This window comes from Periplaneta americana, chromosome 11, assembly GCF_040183065.1.
Source record: "Periplaneta americana isolate PAMFEO1 chromosome 11, P.americana_PAMFEO1_priV1, whole genome shotgun sequence".
Classification (NCBI taxonomy): domain Eukaryota; kingdom Metazoa; phylum Arthropoda; class Insecta; order Blattodea; family Blattidae; genus Periplaneta; species Periplaneta americana.
Window position 1 is genome coordinate 95,835,451 of NC_091127.1, and position 20,521 is coordinate 95,855,971.

Sequence of the window (20,521 nt, forward strand, 5' to 3'; positions counted from 1 at the left end):
TTCAAACTGAAAATCATTAAAAACACAGTCCTTGTCATTTCAATGTTTTAAAGTTGTAAGCTATTTCAAATTAGCTAATACAGTAGTTAAAAATATTAGCATATAACTTTAAATTACAAGACAGCAACATAACGATGTGATTGTTACATATAAAATTATTTTATGGAGTCTGAGATTATTCGTATACTGTAGATAAAGGAGTCTTTACTTTTCAAGACATTCATGCCACACAAAGTTTTTCTTTTGACCCGATTAAAATTTGTACAAGCTTCATGTACTCATTTCCTGCAAGATATACATGGAATCATATTTTCCTCGATGGTTTCTTCACACATGAAACAAAATCAGGAATCTTGAGTTTGATTGTTTTCTGAAGGATTATTCATTTTCTTCTTTTTGGGCTCGCTTCTTTAATTTTCTTCTCCAATGGAAGAAAGCGGTATCGAGAGGCTGAGATGGAATGAAATTCTGAAATTCTTTTGGTTTCCATGAATGATACATTTTAAAATGTAGTCAATTCATGAGAACTCCAGCTGGTCCATCTATAGCGATTTCGCCATTTTCTAATCACAACTTCAAGAGCGCTGAAGAGGTTAACAAAATTTATTAATATACAACTTAAAAGGAAGCAATATATGCCATTTCATAACTTAATGTCATTAAGTCAATGTGCTCTGTACTTAAAGTTACTTTAAAATTACAGTAAAAATAACAAAACCATATATGAGTTTGTTGTTCAGCCTACGTGTTTGCTGCCGCCATCAAAGACAACTCAGGAGTGACATATGCAAGAGGGAAGCATTGATGACGTTTCACGCATACGCATTCAATATGACCAAGAATATGACAACGGTCCATTGATAGCAACGGTTCATCGATGGCTACTGTCGACCTGGTTGGCGAGTTGGTATAGCGCTGGCCTTCTATGCCCAAGGTTTCGGGTTAGATCCTGGGCCAGGTCGATGGCATATAAGTGTGCTTAAATGCGACAGGTTCATGTCAGTAGATTTACTGGCATGTAAAAGAACTCCTGCGGAACAAAATTCCGGCACATCCGGCGACTCTGATATAACCTCTGCAGTTGCGAGCGTCGTTAAATAAAACATAACATTAACATTCGATGGCTACTCTCCCTACATAGGATTGAAATGTAGAGTCATGAATTGGAAGGTAAATCGACTAACGATATCCCAGTTCTGCTATGACTGCGGTCGTCTATTTTTCATCATCACTATTGTTGTTTAGTCAACTGTCTGAAGACAAGTCTGAACCTCACAAGTGATAGCAGGGTGACATCACTTATGATGCAACTAGGCCAGGACATAATGGGATAGGTTAGCCAGTTCCTCTCCCCCTCCATTACATACATCGCCGTCTAGCTACATATTACATTAGTCAGACTTCAAATGCAATAGTTTCTCATATTATAAAACCAATAATAACTTGATTTATAGAATTTCTAAAGTCGAAATAGCATTTCAAATATTCTGAGAGTCATTCAAGATTGGGCACTCTATCTAAGGAGGTATTTTTCAATGTAACTGAAAAATGTTATCTTTCAATTACCTTACGTAATATTTTCTTCCAAACTACTCAAGCATTTTCCATCTTCCTCATTTGCAGATTGTATTCGTAGTATTATGGGTTTCCATTATCCGAGAGACTTCTCTCGTTCATACTCCCCACTTTATTCTCGAGGAGTGGAGAGGGTAGAAATAGAAGGCAAGGGGTGCACAGAGTAATCTTGTCTCTATAATCTCACCATTAAGAAAATTTATCGAAAATCGATTGTCGTAAGTAAATGAATGCCCAAGACAAAGTGCGGCCATTATTTCAGAAGAGAGGATTTAGTAGAAGAGTACAGCCTGTCACAAGTTCAGTTCTCTTCAAAGTAAAATGGGCTTTTATAATTACAGCGTATAAAGAAGTTTCATTTCTATATAAAAAAGAGTTAAACTGAGCATCATATTTTTCTATCAATTGAACAGCCTTATTATTCCATTCTTTTCACACCTGTAATAATTACATCATTATTGCGAAATATGTGATAACGTCATTCAATAATGTTAAATAAGTCTGACGCTCTTCAGTTCATCTGCAAAAATATAACATTAGAATCTTATATCATCTCTATTTTTGAACTTATTACGACATTAAAGTATATAGTCATAAATTTTCATTTACTATTAATTTAATTCAAAAAGTATAAGATTTTAGGCAATAACAGTCATTGGGTTGAGATAGAAATTTCAAACTTGTATTGAGGTAATATTTCTCAACTCATAACTTCTACTATAAGCGTCGTGACCACTAAGACGTAAGAGAGTTGCAAACTTTGTAATGTAGGTTGTACTTCTTACCATTATTTCGACTAGTCAGATGTAGAATAAGCGTACATTCAAGATCTCGAGTGTCATGAGCCTCAGGTTGGAATCTGTAAATAGAACGCAAATGTCAAAAAAATTTGATAGTTCTCACACATCAATTTGAAACCGAAATATTAAAGTCATGGCGTCTAGAATCAAAACCCGCCAAGTCCATCGAAGGAAAAAAATGAGATAAAGTTACTTTTCTGTGTATCTTCGCATGGACAATCCGATGCTGGCATTATTTTTCTGCAAAATCCGCTGGATTCCTCTGAAAATGCTGGACAAAAATGAGGGTTAGTTTCAATATCCGCTAGATCCAACTGCATTTCGGCCATTGTTAGATTCAAAAACCACCAAGTCCCTTTCTGCCAATCAGAATGTGAGTCTGCTTTACACAGCATTCCTCTATACTGGAGTCAGCTGTGTGATGTTGATTTATTATTTGTGTGGTTAAGCTCTTGTTAAACTTTATTAAGTAATTGTAAATAAAGAAACGATTATATAAAATGAAAGCTGATGCATTTTATGATTTTCTCAAGGAAGAGAAGCAGGAAGTTCTAACAATGTCGTTTGACTGTCAAAAGAACCTAATACTTCCAAATTTGTCAGATCAATCAACATACTATTTGAGTCCCCAGATGAGTTTTTACAACTTCACTGCTGTAACAGGTAACTCAAGATGCAAATTGCAATCAGGCAAAATCGGACACGAAAGAATTTTGTTGTACAGGTTACAGTGCTCGAGCTAATTTGTTTAAAGTATGCTATATTACTTCCTCAATGTAGTAGCTATATTGATTTTAGCAGTTTCTGCTTTTCAGCTTGAATTTTCAGTGTTAGAGAACACATATTGTTAAGATAGCAACCAAGTAGTACGATGTTGTGCGCAAGGGGTAAGTAAATTTATAAATTAATACATTTTATAAGAATGTACTATTGTTAATACTTCCATTATTGAACCAGCACATGAAAATCTCCATTCTTGTTAAAAGGTTTGTTGTTAACAAAGTGTAAATGTCAACGTCCGAAAAAACGGATGCTATGCTCTGGATACACTTACAATGGAAGTTGTAATACGAATGGTGTTACATTTTCGTTACTCTTTTTCAGCCTAAATGTGAAAGAGATATTGAAATAATTGAAAATAAAGATAAAATTGCATAAAAGGAGCTCATTTATTATGTTATCTCACCAGACGATGGATTGGACACATACAGACAGCCACAAATGTGATGAACACGAAGCTAATCTCAATCACCTTGGCAGAAAAATGCTTATTAGTACTTGTGAATTACAGACTCCTTGTAAGGACAGGGATGGTGTTTCTGCAATATGAGGCACGTCCAGAAAGTAAGATTCCCTGGGGCCGTTTAGAGAAAGTATCAGTTACTTTCACGGAAAGATTTATTGGAACAGATAAAGCAACTTTTGAGCCATTTTTAACATATTTCCCACCGGAATTCAGACATTTGTCATACCGTGGGATCAACTTTTATATGCCTGTGTTGTAGAAATTTGTCGTCTGGGATCGGAACCAGTGTGTGGCAGCCGCCTGCACCTCTCTCCTCTCTGACACTGTGAAAATACTGACCGGACAGGAGTTTGTTGAGGTGTAAGAAAGATGGTAATCGCTCAACCTCTTACGGCTCGGTGCATAACAGCTCTTCTGCCGGGAGGTGTTTCAACGTCCACACTACAGCCCAGATCTCGCTCCCTAATCAATACGGTTGGAATTCCCAAGAATGGAAGATATAAAGTGCCTTTTTGATAACTACTTTACATCTGTGAAATTGTTTATGCATCTCGCTGAAAAAAGGGATTTGCGCTAATGGATCGGAACCAGTGTGTGACAGCCGCCTGCACCTCTCTGTCTCTGACGCTGTGAAAATACTGATCACCAGGAATTTGTTGAGTTGTAAGAAAGATAGTAATCGCTCAACCTTTTACGGCTCAGTGTATAACAGCTCTTCTGCTGGGAGGTATTTCAGCATCCACCCTACAGCTCAGATGTCGCTTCCTAATCAATACAGTTGGAATTCCCGATCATGGAGGATATAAAGTGCCATTTTGATAACTACTTTACATCTGTGAAATTGTTTATGCATCTAGCTGAAAAAGGAGATTTGCGCTACGGGAACTTTACAGGAAAATAGAACTGAAAACAGTCCTCTCAGAATTCAAGAAACAAAGTAACAAATTCAGATGACTTCAGAACCAGTAATAACGTCCTTATTGTTCGGAGAAATGATAACAGCGTTGTTACAGCAGCCACTAACTTTGAAAACATGTTTCTATCCACTATATCTAGATGGTGAAGTGAAAAATAATGTAAAGTTTCCATTTCTCAGCCTATACTATTTTCTTCGAACAAGAAAGGAATGGTAGGAGTAAATTAGATCGATCGGTATGTGAATTCATACAGATCCAGAATGATCAGAAGAAATGATGGTAGCCAATATTCACATACATCTCGGACGACAGTGTAATAAATGCGTGGTTACTCTACAGGAAACAAAATACTGGAAAAAACTTTAACAATTTCGACGTTTTTTTTAGAAATAGCACTACTAAAAGCATACGGACCACCAACATTTCAAGGAAAAAGTGCACCTACGAATATTAAGAATGTGTGGTTATATGGACTGAACCACTAGTTGAAAGAGAAGATGTAGTAAGTGCAAGGACAAACCCAAATTTATATGTTGCAAATGTAAAATATGTCTTCACCGTAAATGTTTCACAGAATACTGCAACCAGTAGTAAATATATGACAATTTTAACAATGTTAACCTAAAGTAAAATAAATACGTGGCAATAAGTGATTTTGAGTGATTAAAGGGATCTTATTGTTATAAAATACCTAAAATAAGAAACAGCAATGTAACTGATCAGTGTGCATAGCGTCCGATTTTTCGGACGGCCTGTATTTCTCAAATAAGAAAAAAAAAAAATAAAGTTTTGTTGCTTAATAAGTGTTCAACTGATGCTAAGCAGCAAATTCTTACGAAAAAAAAATCTTTTAAATACATAATCCAACTTTATGCACTAATGGGTTAATGGCAAAAATGTTGTTAGATTTTGTGCAGATGGATGTGCTGCACAAAATAAAAATACAATAACGATTGAAATGTGCTCTAAATGGCTACTCACTGAAGCACCTCTGACTATTAACAAAGTGGAAATTATATTTCCTGTGGTTGGGCATTTATTTCTCCCTCCCGATCGCATATTTGGAGTAATCGAAAAAGAAATAAGGAAGTGATTGTAGATTCTCAAGAATATAAAGATATAATTAGCAAACATGGAACAGTCTTTAACCTTGGAAGTGAAGATGTACCTCTTCAAGAGTGGAAGACAGATGCAGACAGAATTTTAAGATGTCCTGCAAACTGGCATTTCAAGTTCAGTCCCTGTAAAAGATTTATTTTAAGACGATCTACATTGAAGAACAGTGCAAGGTGAGATTAACTATAGAACTGACACCGTTATTCCAAAGGTAGTAACAAGAAAAAACAGAAGAATTTCAATGATTGAGCCTGATATTCTAAGTCTTGGAGTGCCTTTGAACGCTCTTAAGGCAAAATATGTGACCAATCTTTTGAAGAAACACTTTGGGCCTGATTGGCAAGATCTACCTATATTAATGTTTTATGTTCAGTTTATAAATTCAAGAAATACCATTGAAAGTGAAGAAGAAGAAGAAGAAGAAGAAGAAAAAGAAGAAGAATAAGCAGAAACTATTCATTTGGAGCAAGAGGAATGTAACAATATTGTTTAAAATACTGTACGAACTTAAAAAATGTAACATATTCAAAAGTATATAGTGCTGTTATCTTTAAAGCACGTGCATATCATAATTCATGTCTGGTTTTCATTTCACATAATTTGTAAGGTTTAAGTTGAAAGGTTTTCCTTTTTAACACTTTTTTATGCTTAGAACTAATTCTCTTACTTTCAAAAGCCTACAAATACACTTTTCACTTTCAAAATCAGTTAGGTGCTAATTTAACCTTACGAATTTGTTAGTTTAAATGAAGAAGCAATCCTGTAATTTGTTTGATTGTATCTAATAACAATAAAATACTTGATGAAAGCATTGTTTATGTCCCAAGAATATTTATTCATATGTAAACAGTTTTTTCCATTTTACCACAAATTTTGATTTATGGACTTGGAGGGTTTTGATTCTAGGCTCCTCAATTATTATGTTTCCTTCATTCTCCTCTCTTCATTCCCCATTCACTTCGAAGTTAAAACAGCCGTTTTCGGCTTCACAAGCCATTTCTTAGCATCACTGTCGTCCTCTCTCCTTTGACGGACGTGCAATTTAATGCAATTTAGGATTTTGGTATACAGAATTTTACAGTGCTTATAGGGCATACAATATATACAAAGTGGAAGTGAAATAATCTTGCGGATTTCAGAGATCATGTTGTATGCAACAAAAGACTGTAATATTATATTGGTGGAAAGTTCACAGTGTTTTCATAAAAAATGTTTTTCCAAATGTTTAACAACCTCTTATTTAGAAAATATTGCGAGTAGGATCTTGATTATTGTCCATATCGATACGAAATCTAATAAATAATAATAACCCTTTTGGCTTAGGCCTATTTCAATAGCATAGACGGTTTTCGAGCCAATTTAATTTAAAAACCACTAATTTCAAGTCACTGCACGAGGCAAGCATACTGTAACGTCGTATCCAGAAAGTAGCTCATCTGATGAGAAAGAAAGAATTCGTTGACTTCTTAGATCTGTATTACGAGAAGAGTGTGTTAGCTGCGATGTTGACATACTGCTGAAACTTCCAACTTAATTTTCAAATTAACCATGCATTTTATCACAAAACGTAATATAGATTTTCTATTCATGTAAGTTTACCCTATCGTCCCTTTAAATCTGCAAGTTTATTTCACTTCCATTCTGTATATAATCTACTACGTATATGTAATATTCGGTTATTAATAGATCTAATTTTGTCTATAGCTTAATATTCTGTTGGTTAATGACCATATGCTTAATTCAACCCTTCATGTTGGCCTATTCATTCCTTAACTTGCATACTATTCTGTTTACTTACATACTCGCTTTTAAGGAACCCGGAGGTTCATTGCCGCCCTCACATAAGCCCGCCATTGGTCCCTACCCCAAGCAAGATTAATCCAGTCTCTATCATCATATCCCATTTCCCTCAAATCCATTTTAATATTATCTTCCCATCTACGTCTCGGTCTCCCCAAAGGTCTCTTTCCCTCCGGCCTCCTGCATACTATTCTGCAGTGGTTAATAATTTTAACGAATTTCATTTCGGCCGATCACATGTTATCTAAGAATATCTCTCTTGGTAAATAGGCTTAACTGCAGAATTCCAATCACAGCACTGCCATTATTTTTTACACAATCTCTCTACCGTATCTTTCCTGACTTTTATTCTAATTACCTTTAAGTTGTCCTGTATAGTATCTCACTTATTTACTTCTATATTTTATCGTAATTAAATCTTAAATCGCATCCAAGAAATTTGAAATATGGCGAATTGTCAAATATTTTATGTACCACTGCATTAAATGACACCTATGGCAGTTTCTTTACCTGATGCATAAGTAATCTGCTCAGGTATGACTCATTTCTGCAGCTTTTTGTTACTGACGAGTCCTGGCAAGTCATTTTCGTAGTCTATTAACCATATTTTCAGTGCGTAATTTTTGTACGACAGGTGTGAAAGTCAAAAGTCAAAATTGCAAATTGTTCCTGTCTAACGCGAGACTTTTTCTGATGCATGCTTTAAAACTAGTATAATGCAGCTTTTTCAGCACATATTTTAAAACACTTTAAGAATTTTGGTACCGGTAACCGTTTTGTCTAATATTTGATAAACCTTCATATATTCACCCTATTAAAATCTAAGGCCATGGACTTAGGCACTACCAATATAACGTACTTAAGTAAGCTGATGTCCACACAACTACACTCATTGCTGAATACGAGAAAAGTAATAATATATCTACTCACAGTGAACTTTAGGGTACAACGAACTGAAACGCTTCATAGTCTCTAGTTCACAAAATTTATGACACAATATATTTCATATATATGGTAAAGGAGTTTGTATTTTTATGTGACGCTGAATTCCTACAGTAAGTAATGTCACATACCTAGTGAGGAAAAAGACGTAGTTCTATATCAGAATAATGATGAAACATATATTCAGTCACTGGCCAACCCTAGCATTCAGACGCCATACCTATTCAGACAGAACAAACCAAATGAAAGTTATTGAACCTACTAGATCGAATAAAATGTGAACATGAATATCTACTTGTTCTTAAGTATGAGAAATTAAAAACTAGTCAGAACATTTTCTTTCCTCTCTCTGCACAAACGAGAACATTAGATTGAAGGACTAAGAGGAAGGGAAAACGTAGCATTCCTAATGGATCTCACATAGGGTATAGAAGAGCAGTAATTTAAGGAAGATGAACATCAATAGAAGAGTTGAAAGGAAATTAATAATTCTAATAATGTAAAATATTCTATCTTGCGAATAAATTAGAAAGCATACTGATGCCACTGAGCAGAGTTACTGCAAACTCATCATTCCGCTGACAACTGATTGCCTATAAATAGAGCCGAATTTTCCAATTTATTCCTCTTAGAACATCGTATTTCAGAATTATAATATCGTTCTGTCATCCACCTCTTCCTTCGACTGTAAAAACGCTTTTTTTCTACTTTATGAGGAGAATACAGTATAGAATTTTATCTCCACAAAAATATATCGAAGAAAATATAGAAATAAAGAATTTTCACGCAATTTTCATCAGAATGTATAATATTTTCAGTACAAATATTAAATAATGGTTTATTTAACGACCCTCGCAACTGCAGAGGTTATATCAGCGTCGCGGGTGAACCGGATTTTTGTCTTTCAGGAGTTTTTTTACATGCCAGTAAATCTACTGGCATGGGCCTGTCGCATTTAAACACACTTAAATACCATCGACCTGGGCCGAGATCCAACCCGCACCCTCGATAACAAAAGGCCAGCACTATACCGATGCTTTCAGTAGACGTTACATATTTTGATAGTGATCATTTGCAAAGTCCAACAATACCACTACTGGAGTTCTTTTGCTGCTGTAACTCTCACCCTCGCCCAACCCATGTAAGCTTATAGACTATCACACAATAAAGATTAAAAGAATTAACATCGGGCATCTCACTTCCATTTTTTCTTTGAGAAATCTATAAGAACGAATAACCTTCGCTACAACTAAGTTCTCTTTTAATGTCACGAATGTTATTGCCGATTATATTTCATTTTTCAATTACCATTCAATACACAAAAATTAATGAAGAATTTACTATGAAAAATACGTAAAAAGACGAAATCTATCTTCTAGATTAGGCCTACATTCAAAAAGAGGAGATGTTTGTAATCCTAAAACACACAAATTTGGTATAATTTGTAAATTGCAAAGTTTAAATACATGTATATAATGAATTTTTCACAAATTCAGACAACATTGGTATATTGTGCGTATTATGATTCTGTTTTAACTGCTTAAATATATAAATGGCTTTTATACAGCCTTAATGAGATCTTTCCGATATGTAGCCAAGATTCACCTACGAATAAAATGGAAGACATACTGGTTGCTTTAAAGCACTCATATCATCCACTTTTTTTCTTGAAAATTACATGATACTGGCAATTCGCAAACAAAAAAAAAAAATGATGGCAATCTATGTAGTATAAAATGTATTCGTGGAACATTAATTTTCCCTGTAGAAGTGCTTCGGAAGAATATACTCAAACTTTATCATATCTATATTACATTCACTGTATTAACAATAATTCACGAATTTCATATGCACAAAATACGCAATAAAAATCATAGAGTCCTGTAGATTGCATTGACCAATTAAAGTAAATCACTAAAATTTTACAAAACACCTAACTTAAAAACTGACATTACTCATGAGACAACGAAATATTATATTTTTTAATATCAACAGCTTTTTTAACTTTTGTTTTCTTTTTGGAAAAGTACTTTCACAAATGAAGAAGTATTCAGCATTGGTGACACCGTACAGCATGATTTTCTGTGAATTTAAACTATTATAGCCTTTTGTGTGCTGATTACGAAAATGTACTTAGTTTTTGCCCATTATATCAGAATATTCCACAATTCACAATTTAATTTTTAGGTAAGGGATGCGGGAGCTGAATTTTCAAACTTCTACATTTTTCGACAGTTTTTCTTACAGTATTACCACATTTGAATTTAATCGAACTAATAGTTATTAAATTATTATTATTTTCATATGCGAATAATGCCAATTAATTAAACATTCCCGACGGTTTTCTAGGTATTTCTTTTGAGAATGAATTACAGTCACAGAAATACTTTTACAGTGAGGTATTTAGTATAACTGATTTTATCTAATTATAATATTTTTAGGGGGGATTGTAGACCCTATCCCCGCCATATTAATTTTACCTACTTTAGGTACACTTTTCTCAGAAACTATCACATAGTTATGAAACTTCGCACATTTATAGTTTGGACCTTTCTGAATCTTTGTATATTTGTAAAGTGTGTTCGAACAAAAATTATTGTTTTTATTATTTTTTGACAATTTTTGCTGCAATATTAAAGTAATCTCTCTATAAGTTGTTAGGTTAATGTAGATATGAATGAAATATCTCATGTTGTCACCGTTGCGGCATGCCTAGCCTGTGTTTGAAACATATGACAATATAAAGATGGTACTGCAGAAAGTGGAATATTAAAATAATATATGGTCTGTTTGCGGTGATTTTAAAGTTATTGGTTTGCTATTGGATCAACAAAGTGGTTTTACCAAAATATCCATATTTTTGGTGTGAATGGGACAGCAGAGATAGGACTTCTCATTGGGAGAGGAAAGAATGGAGACAAACATTTACACCGGGAATGAAGAACATTATTCTGGAGCCATTACTTGAACCCACCAAAATTTTGTTACCACCCTTACATATTAGATTAGGTCTTATGAAGTAGTTTGTGAGAGCTTAGGACAAAAATAGACCCTGTTTTAAATACCTGTGTGATAAATTTCTCTCATTCAATTATTATAAAGTCAAGTCTGGAATTTTTGTAGGCTTCCAGAAGCATAAATTAATGTAAGACGCTTCTCTTGACGCTGTTATGTGTGATTCAGAAAAGAATGCTTGGGATAGCTTCAAAATAGTTGTAAATAATTTCTTGTGCAATTATAAAACTGCCAATTACAAAGAAATGGTTGAAACTATGTTGGATAACTTAAGAACTTTGGACTGCAATACGAGTGTTAAAGTTCATTTTCTACATTCGCACCTCAATTATTTTCCCACGAACTTAGATGCTTTTAGTGAGAGTAGTAAGGAAATGATGCTCACGTGACAGGCTGGGAGGCTGGGAGGGGGCGTGGCCAAATGAGGGATAGGGGAAACGGGGCGTGACCAAAAGAGGGATAGGGGAAACGGGGTGTGGCCAAAAGAGGGATAGGGGAAAGGGGGCGTGGTCAAAGGAGGGATAAGGGGAGCTGGTTTGTGATTGGTGAATGGGTATTTGCAAGCGAGTGGTGTGGGAAAGCGATTGACGAATGAGCATGGAGAGAATGTTGAAATGAAGTGAAAGTTGTGTTACATAAGTTTCAAGGTCCATTGTTTGTTATGAAAGCTCTTGTTACGTAAGAGCCAAGGTAAATCACTCGATATGCGTGGATGTTTCGAATACACATGTTCCTGTAGGTCTTATTTGACACTTGTATTATTTTTTTTTCGACCACCGCCTGTTCCCTGGCCAGTTGAAAATAATTTTCTGTTGTGAAATATGTATGAGTATGTATTACGCAGTCGGTTTAGCCATCTGTGTGAGAGGTGAATCCCGCACGTGGAAGTGAAAGTGAGTCCTCGACTATATGACATTGACTGGACGCAGCTGTCTGAAGCAGGACCCAACCAGTTCACCGCAGTTGAAAGAGAAAGTGTATCACCTTGGTGGAAGTAAAACAATGCATCAAATCGAATTCAAAAAGATGAAATAGCGGAATGGTGAGTAGAAATAAATAAAATTACTCAAATATGTGGAGAAAACTCAATTCTCACTTCAAAAATTACCTATGATTACTAGAAGTGAATAAAATGTACAGCATAATAACAATGAAGAAAACTCACTTCAACAGTCACCTGGTTGCTGTATTTAAAGAGGCATAAATAGCATGATTTATACTCTATCTATGGCTGGAAGTAAACATCTTTTACCTGATTCCAGACATTCGCGGAGCGGACTGTAATTTCTCACATCAGTTGTTAAAGTACAAAGGGATATACATAAAAAGACTTGGACTTTTGAAGATAGATTGACGCATAACCAGTCAGAGGAAGTAAAATCTTTCACCTTACTCCTTCCTCAGAAAATTTAATAATAATAATAAAAATAAAAAAATAATAATAATAATAATAATAATAATAAATCCTTTTCCAAAAAATAAATGGTGTTTACATTTATAATTACACGTCGTGATGCATAGATCTAACGCATGATTCTTATCAAAATGTACATCATTAATTACATTAATCAGTGCATCACATTCAGTTTTTTTTTTAAAAACGTGACATTCATTTTTTAATAATTTTTTTTATGATCCGCGGTTGCTCTTGCTCTAACAAATGTTACTTTACTGTTATTATTTCATTGTTGTGATTATCACGATAGCGTTATTAATAATGTGATGCATAGGCCTAAATCTAACCATGATTCTTATCAAAGTGCACATCATTAATTACATTAATCAGTTCATCACATTCAGTTTTTCAATCATTTAACTAGATTGTGGGCTTATTTTCATTTAATTGTTGTAATTACATGACGTTCCTGCACTCATAATTTACCCATACTATTCGTTTCCCATGTTTCTTAAAATAATATTTATGTGCCTAATTTCATCTTAATTTATTTTATTTACATAAACAGTGATGCAGAATCGAGAGAGTTTGAGACTCGCATTGAGGTCATGGGTTCAAATTCTGTGGCCGACCATAAAGACAACTGCCAAATTGGAAATTTACATGTCATGATTCATCACCACCTCAATTGCCAATACGATAAACATTAATCAAAATCTATAATTAGTTACATGAACACAAGCCATCTATGCAAAAGGATGAGACAGTTCCAGAGATTCAAAGAATGCTGTTTAACATGTCTGTTTCGTGTGCTCATTTAATAACTGAGGGAGTAGCTCAATTGGTAGAGCGTTCGCAGTGCATCACATTCAGTTTTTTTTTAATCATTTAACTAGATTGTGGGCTTATTTTCATTTAATTGTTGTAATTACATGACGTTCCTGCGCTCATAATTTTCCCATACTATTCGTTTCCCATATCGCTGTAAAAACAACTCATTACGAAAATGACTCCATCTATTCAATGTGGCCTTGCACAACAAACAGGGAATATTATCCATTTAACACTATTGTTATATGATATAATTAGTACAATAATTAATGCGAGGTTTCATTAAATGGATCATTGAATAAATATACGCACTTAAAGAGGAAGTGCTAGTTTCCTCCCGCGAAGGAGATGAATTGTGTAACGTCATCACATCGATTGTTAAAAGTACAATACAATAATTAATGCAAGGTTTCATTAAATGGAAAATACTATCACTATTAATGATTAATTAATACAATTTGTTAAAACTACAATACAATAATTAATGCAAGGTTTCATTAAATGGAAAATACTATCAGCATTAATGATTAATTAATACAATAAAACTAATGCCAGGTTTCATTAAGGATCTACCTGCCGCGAGTCAACAACCTACAGTGCATGCAAGTAAACTTATTGTATCGGGTCCAAAGTCTCGAAGCCTGCTTATAAGTGAATCTAACATTGCAACATACGATTAGCTGTGTGTCTTTTAATGTTGCAATACTCTATCAGTCATCTCACGTTACAATAAGCTCAGTGATAGTATGTGAAAACTACATCACAATAATTCTCGTTATATTTAATATGGTATTTGAGTTAAATATAAAAAAGAAGCGGATCAAATTCTCCCTGTTGGCTTAAAATATAAGTCTTTAAATGGAAATTATTGAATTATAAATAGATTATGATACACAACCGAGAGAGTTTGAGATTCGCTTCCGGGAGATCATGGGTTCAAAGTTTGTGGCCAACCAATCTGACTGAACTTTTTCATGGTTTCCTTAGATGTATATTACCATTGAGCTCACTGGAGCGGAGTTATTTTACAAAGGACTAATTTTATCTATATGAGTCGGGTAGAAGTGAAGATTGAATTTACAGTACGTAAGGTACTCTTTTACAGAGTGGAATTATTTCAACCTGAGTTACTAGTACGAAGGACGAAACTGGTAATTGGAATTAGATGCAATAGTCTGTAGTGCGATAATATGCACAAAAGAACTGAAGACTGTATCGAAATGAAAGGTTACAATTTCCAAAAATTTGTTTAAATACCGGTAACCATATAATTATTATTTTTCAATTTAACTTCATATCTGTCTATCGGGATGTTTGTTACCTTTTACACACAATAATGGTCGAACCGATAATATTAACATTGGAATATTATTTCGTTTTTTGCACTGTCTTTGTTGATTACTCCGAGTACACATATAACAGATTAATGACTGCTGATTAGATGTAATGAACTTACATTAGCCTACTGCAGAATCATGTTGAAGCTCACATCCCAGCCACTCGACTGTGAAAGAGACACGTGTGAGAGTACCACATAACCCATGACCTTCCTTTAGATTTCTCAGTATGGTATTGAGTTCTCAAGGTCCATGTGTGCGTTGACTTTTACTTTCACCGCGCTAACCATGATTGAGAAATGGATAGAGAAAGTAAAATAACGAACTGTTGCATTAGCGACAATTTTGAATGCTATCGTTAAATATAAAAAAGAAGTGGATCCAATGCAACAAGTTGTCTATAGCAAAGAATAGTTGGTTTGATGAGGATGATGTATTGAAATAAAAACAAGTTTATGCACAAGTACTGTAAGTTTATTATGAGTAAATAAAAAGTATATAAAATATACTATTATTATTTAAAGATCTCTTGCACACGTCTTCTTTTACATGGGGGTTCATAAAATCCATGTGGCACTCTATTAACACCATATTGTAATACAACACAATCACATATCCAACTACCACAATTTAAATCTGATTATTGTTTCATGAAAATAAAGTCCCCACCTCTGTTTGGGGATTTTTTTGTTAAGACTAAAGTACTTTAAGTAATTACAGTCACATTTCCAGCTATCACAACCACAATTTATCACAGTTCTGGAATTTGACGTTTCTTCTTTCTCATCCTCCTCCACATTCCAAGTACGTATAATCATATTACCCTTTCCTACATTCCAGGTATCTGATACAACATTCGCTTTTCCTTTCAATGCTTCTGGTTGACACCGACTGTATCTAACGCTACTGAAAACACTGTGGTAGCTCCTTTATTTATTGCTCAGGTGTTTCCTTAGATGCATACGATAATATATATGTACCTAATTTCATTTTAATTTATTTTATTTACATAAAAATGATGCAGAACCGAGAGAGTATGAGACCCGCATCGAGGAGGTCACGGGTTCAAATTCTGTGACCGAGTATAAAGACAACTGCCCTTCCGCTCCACTCCTAAGATGTTAATTCCAACATTATCGAATACAACCATCATCTACACCTCATTACCTATGTTAAAATAAAACATTTCTGACACCGATTGTATCTAACGCTACTGAATATGTACCTAATTTCATTTTAATTTATTTTATTTACATAAACAATGATGCAGAACCGAGAGAGTATGAGACTCACATTGAGGAGGTCACGGGTTCAAATTCTGTGGTCGAGTATAAAGACAACTGCCCTTCCGCTCCACTCCTAAGATGTTAATTCCAACATTATCGAATACAACCATCATCTACACCTTATTACCTATGTTAAAATAAAACATGTTTGACACCGATTGTATCTAACGCTATTGAAAACACTGTGGTAGCTCCTTTATTTATTGCTCTGGTGTTTCCTTAGATTCATATGAGTAATTTAGCATTGAGCTCACTATTTTAAAAAGTGTCACGAAATAACGTTCCTGCGCTTATAATTTACCCAAACTATTCGTTTCCCATGTTCCTTAAAATAATATATATGTACCTAATTTCATTTTAATTCATTTTATTTACATAAAAAATGATGGTTATTGCTCTGGTGTTTCCTTAGATGCATAAGAGTAATTCAGCATTGAGCTCACTATTTTAAAAAGTGTCACGAAATAACGTTCCTGCGCTGATAATTTACCCACACTATTCGTTTCCCATGTTCCTTGAAATAATATATATGTACCTAATTTCATTTTAATTAATTTTATTTACATAAAAAATTATGGTTATTGCTCTGGTGTTTCCTTAGATGCATATGAGTAATTTAGCATTGAGCTCACTATTTTAAAAAGTGTCACGAAATAACGTTCCTGCGCTCATAATTTACCCACACTATTCGTTTCCCATGTTCCTTAAAATAATATATATGTACCTAATTTCATCTTAATTTATTTTATTTACATAAACAATGATGCGCAACCGAGAGAGTATGAGACTCGCATTGAGGAGGTCACGGGTTCAAATTCTGTGGCCGAATATAAAGACGACTGCCAGATTGGAATTTACATGTCATGATTCATCACCACCTCAATTACCAATACGATAAACATTAATCAAAATCTATAATTAGTTATGGTTACGTCACCTTTCTCGGGGTTGGTTGCTATCCCAGCATGAACATCTGGCATGGTTGCACATCCGACCTCTGGAGCGGATGCTGTCCCAATGGTGGCGCCAACATCCAGTCAAGTATGTTCTGGATCTGTGTTTGCGTTATCGGATAGAGCTTTCAAAAATCGTTTGAAGACTTATATTGCTCTAAATCTAACAAATCATGAGAGTGAATTAAAAGATATTTGAGACTGCATCACTGATGAAATCCGAGACATTTTAAAGAGACATTTAAGTGAGTACTCTGCTTTAAAATTTAACATATTTGTTGAGCAAAATATAAAAAAAACGTAATGATATTTCAATAAATGTTTTTGCACTTGACGAGAATGATTATGTATTTCCTCTCAGGATGTGCGAAATGGAATTACCAAATCACAGGGCTTTGTTATACATTAGTAATGATAGAGAGTTTTGGATTTGAAATACACAAGTTCATTATATGTTTGTATGACGAATGGTATAAAACCTGAGGATATGGAAGCATGATTGAGAGTCATGAATGTCACAATTGTGTGAATGTTAATGATTAAACTGAACCTAGTCATTGTGGATTGAGGATGGGGATGTGCTTGTTAAAAGAAAATAGTAACAAAATAACATTATATGTATATATTGATTCATAAAAAAAAATAACATGTAGTGAGTATTCAAATACTTTTTCAGTTAGTGAATTCCAAGACAATCCATTTCTTCCAAATTATACACATAACTGGTGATAAATTGTTCCAAGAATTCTTTCTTTTCCACACCCTTTGTATAAATACACTGAATCAGCATCATTGTAATTAACATAACCAATACGATTAGTTTCACGGCGTCCAGTGACGGGGTGGTTTCAGCATAAAACAGCATCCTTGCTGTAAATTCCCGTGGAGACGGCAAGTTCTTTTAAAATACAGTGTTGTTTATTCAAGCTTCTTGGAAACCTTGTACGTCAGTTATCATAATGGACGTCCTGAAACAAAATAAAAGCGGCGTAGCATGATACCTATTGTAAATTGTATAATGTCACAGAAAAGAAAAACGCAAACACATATACTTACATTTTTAAACATATGATATGAATAAAAGCACTTTATACATAACCCAATAAGACACTTTGAACATTGTGTTCGAACAATGCTCTTACACCCTTTTTGAGCACATCTCTTCCTCCCTTTCAATGGGATATATTGAACCCAATGATCTATACAATCATATCGAGATACTCCATCATATGTAATCGGGGAAGAAGTTAGTTGCACACCCAGTTTCTCTGTCCCCATCATTGCAAATGATGCGAAAATGGAATTCTTGTTACATATATACAACAACTTGTCGAAAATGTGACCTATATTTTACAATATGTTGAAAATGTGGCATGTATGCAACAACTTGTTGAAAATGTGACCTATATGTAACAATATGTTGAAAAATGTGACATGTAGGCAACACCTTGTCGAAAATGTGACCTATATGTAACAATATGTTGAAAATGTGACATGTATGCAACAACTTGTCGAAAATGTGACCTATATGTAACAATATGTTGAAAATGTGACATGTATGCAACAACTTGTCGAAAATGTGACCTATATGTAACAATATGTTGAAAATGTGGCATGTATGCAACAACTTGTCGAAAATGTGACCTATATGTAACAATATGTTGAAAATGTGACATGTATGCAACAACTTGTCCAAAATGTGACGTACATGTAACAATATGTTGAAAATGTAACATGTATGGAACAACTTGTAGAAAATGTGACCTATACGTAACAAAATGATGAAAATGTGACCTATATGTAACAACTTGTCGAAAATGTGACCTATATGTAACAATATGTTGAAAATGTGACATGTTTGCAAAAACTTGTCGAAAATGTGACCTATATGTAACAAGAATTCCATTTTCGCATCATTTGCAATGATGGGGACAGAGAAACTGGGTGTGCAACTAACTTCTTCCCCGATTACATATGATGGAGTATCTCGATATGATTGTATAGATCATTGGGTTCAATATATCCCATTGAAAGGGAGGAAGAGATGTGCTCAAAAATGGTGTAAGAGCATTGTTCGAACACAATGTTCAAAGTGTCTTATTGGGTTATGTATAAAGTGCTTTTATTCATATCATATGTTTAAAAATGTAAGTATATGTGTTTGCGTTTTTCTTTTCTGTGACATTATACAATTTACAATAGGTATCATGCTACGCCGCTTTTATTTTGTTTCAGGACGTCCATTATGATAACTGACGTACAAGGTTTCCAAGAAGCTTGAATAAACAACACTGTATTTTAAAAGAACTTGCCGTCTCCACGGGAATTTACAGCAAGGATGCTGTTTTATGCTGAAACCACCCCGTCACTGGACGCCGTGAAACTAATCGTATTGGTTATGTTAATTACAATGATGCTGATTCAGTGTATTTATACAAAGGGTGTGGAAAAGAAAGAATTCTTGGAACAATTTATCACCAGTTATGTGTATAATTTGGAAGAAATGGATTGTCTTGGAATTCACTAACTGAAAAAGTATTTGAATACTCACTACATGTTATTTTTTTTTTATGAATCAATATATACATATAATGTTATTTTGTTACTATTTTCTTTTAACAAGCACATCCCCATCCTCAATCCACAATGACTAGGTTCAGTTTAATCATTAACATTCACACAATTGTGACATTCATGACTCTCAATCATGCTTCCATATCCTCAGGTTTTATACCATTCGTCATACAAACATATAATGAACTTGTGTATTTCAAATCCAAAACTCTCTATCATTACTAATGTATAACAAAGCCCTGTGATTTGGTAATTCCATTTCGCACATCCTGAGAGGAAATACATAATCATTCTCGTCAAGTGCAAAAACATTTATTGAAATATCATTACGTTTTTTTTATATTTTGCTCAACAAATATGTTAAATTTTAAAGCAGAGTACTCACTTAAATGTCTCTTTAAAATGTCTCGGATTTCATCAGTGATGCAGTCTCAAATATCTTTTAATTCACTCTCATGATTTGTTAGATTTAGAGCAATATAAGTCTTCAAACGATTTTTGAAAGCTCTATCCGATAACGCAAACACAGATCCAGAACATACTTGACTGGATGTTGGCGCCACCATTGGGACAGCATCCGCTCCAGAGGTCGGATGTGCAACCATGCCAGATGTTCATGCTGGGATAGCAACCAACCCCGAGAAAGGTGACGTAACCATAACTAATTATAGATTTTGATTAATGTTTATCGTATTGGTAATTGAGGTGGTGATGAATCATGACATGTAAATTC